Below are 2,772 nucleotides of genomic sequence, written 5' to 3'. Positions count from 1 at the left end.
GAACAGAGTAAGTTCCTGGAACCTGAGTTTCAGGTTTCTATACAGAGAAACCTTGTCTCGAACGCCCCCCCCCCCCAAAAAAAAAGGTCATTGTCTACTGCTTCGACTAAATTGCTTTCCTCAGGATCTATTACTACAGGTTTCTGGTTTCTGGAGGAGGGATATTGTATTGATTGTTCATGTTTGTGTGATCTAGGCATGTGGAGTTGAGTTGGAAGTGTTTCTTGCTGTAGGTATCTAATCTTGTCTTTGTTAGGTGGGTGGTCTCTTCTTTAGTTGCTGCTGTCCACCCTGGGTCCGAGGCAAGTGTGGTGGCTGTGGAGTCCCTGGTAGAGAGCTGTTCTGTGTGGTAGAGAGCTGTCATAAAAGAATGGAAATGGGCTAAAGGCAAGATTGAAATGGATCCTTTTTATATCTTGTATATATATATATATATATATATATATATATATATATATATATATATATATATGACATCTTTATTGGCAGACCATTAGAACAGTCAATTGGCATTCAGTTCCTAGGAAATAATTAAAACTTCCAAGATTCATATTGGAATACAAACATGTAGTTAGTTATGTTGAATACAAGGTATAAAAAGGACAAATAGTGAAATACAAAGGGCCAGAGTCCCACCAGGAACTAACTTAAAGCAAATCCCTCGGGGTGATTTAGGCTGCAGATTCTAGGCTCTGGATGGATCCTGTTTAATGATATTCAGAAGAGAAAACGGCAGTTTCTGCAGCATCTCAAGGGACATGAGAATGGAAGTATTGGAAGCAAAACCATTAGAGGGGCCAGAAAACAGCATTGCCGCATCAGCACCTGTAAATCCAGGCTGGTAAGAGGTACCTAAGTAATTCCTTCTGACAGGTGTGTAGCTGCTTCATTAAAAATATGTACTTTAAAATAAGTGAATAAAGACACGTTTGAGAGCACCCATGAGCACTTGGGAGCACGTGGGTGGCTGTGCTGCCTAATGTGTGTCAGGTCCTTTATAGGCACCGTCATCTTACTATTTACACAATGTGGTTTTTTTTTTAAAGATTTATTTATTTATTATATGTGAGTATACTGTAGCTGTCTTCAGACACACCAGAAGAGAGCATCGGGTCTTATTATGGATGGTTGTGAGCCACCATGTGATTGCTGGGGTTTGAACTCAGGACCTCTGGAAGAGCAGTCAGTGCTCTTAACTGCTGAGCCATCTCTCCAGCCCCCATAATGTGGTTTTTTGAGAGCATACATTTGCTAAGTGGGGATGGGAAAAATCAGACTTAACTTTGAAAAGCTTGCATTGGCCTTGTTTTATTAGTAAGACTTTAGCCTCCAGTTGAATTTCCATCTAAGCTTTGAGGATACTGAAAAGGTCTTAAGGTCCTGACAAAATTCTCTTAGAGATATATGGTAACATCCTAAGAGTAGGATACTTTAGCATGTCAATTCTCATCTCTTATTTTCCCACTCTACTTCTCCCAATATCCCGTGACCTTAAAAATCGAGTCGGTTGTCCAAGGTGATCCCCTCTCCAAAGGGCTTTGTGCTCCTATTAGGAACGTAGCAACGTGAGTGCAAGCCAAGCATGCCTGTGGTCTCTGATAAACAAGGAACACTTGTTTGCTTTGCCTTCCTTTGGCTGCCTACATGCACGTCCACTTAGTCAGGATAGGTAGTGTCCTCTGATGGTTATATTATCTCTCTTGACCTAGGTCAGAGGCATGGATGGGCAGTAGGTCTCCTTAGTCATCAGTTATGATCCTCTCACCAACAGGGAAAACTACATCCACAGAATCGGTAGAGATGATTGGTTTGGCCATAAGGGTGTGGCTATTAACATGGTGACAGGACAAAAGGACTCTTTGCTGACCTCATTTGAGGGGCTGTCCTGCCCTAGCACAGGGCTCAGTCCTGGGGGCACTGAGGATCAGCTGGAGGGGGGAGGGAAGGGAGGCAAGGGAGGGGTACCTTGCTTTTTTGAGGCAAAGAGAAAATCAAGTAGATTGAGAGGACTACTAAACTCCTGGGCATTTGCAGTTGGAAATACTCCTACCCTGCTTCTCCATCTGGCTTAAGAGGATAGAATGGGCTAATTCTCTAATGAAGGGCAAGTTCATTACAACTTTTCTATTCCATCTGATTTCTTAAGGTTTTTATCTCTCTTCCTGCTTCCTTGACATGGGTGATCTAGCACAGGGCCAAATAGCAAATATTACAAGAGTTAGGAGACGATCTGCAATGAATCAAACATGCCCTTCCAAAATTCAAGTGTTGAAACTTTATCACCAGGATGATGATTAAGTGGGACCTTTGAGAGGTGATCAGATCAAGCCCATAGACTTCTCATGACAGGGATCAGTGTGTTAGAAGCATCTGAAGAGACTACAGCTCTTCCCTCAACCTGTGAGGAAGAGGTGCCTTCTGTTAAAAAGGAAGTAGCCCCCCACCAGACCCAAACATGCTGGTGCCTTGATCTCTAGTTCAAAGTTTCAAGCTTGAGCTTGATTTTTTCTCTTGGGTCATGAGGTACAGATCTGTTGTCCACAAGCTACTCATGTTTATGAAATTGGTTACAGTAGACACAATCGCTAAGTAGCTACTTAATTTTGATGTTGTACACAAAAGCAGCACTCAGTGCAGTTGAGTTCCAATACAATTTATAGAAATAAGTAATGGCCAGATGTGGTCATAAATTCCAAGCCTAGTTTGCCAAATCCTGCCCTTAAAGCTGCTATACTGACTAAAGTAAGAAAGAGTTGACCAACTCTCCTTGGT

At 42.2% G+C, this 2,772-nt stretch overlaps 1 non-coding gene across 1 annotated transcript; it reads left to right on the top strand.

The window, feature by feature from the left end:
* The first annotated feature begins 1,509 nt into the window (after window positions 1–1,509).
* Window positions 1,510–1,648, top strand: LOC127695680 (small nucleolar RNA SNORA67). Its single transcript, XR_007980050.1, has one exon. It is a non-coding gene; the product is annotated as a small nucleolar RNA SNORA67 (small nucleolar RNA).
* Window positions 1,649–2,772: the final 1,124 nt, after the last annotated feature.

The sequence above is a fragment of the Apodemus sylvaticus genome, chromosome 10 (genome assembly GCF_947179515.1).
Source record: "Apodemus sylvaticus chromosome 10, mApoSyl1.1, whole genome shotgun sequence".
NCBI lineage: Eukaryota > Metazoa > Chordata > Mammalia > Rodentia > Muridae > Apodemus > Apodemus sylvaticus.
The sequence above is the reverse complement of the archived record's forward strand: the minus strand, read 5'-3'. Positions and strand labels throughout refer to the sequence as shown.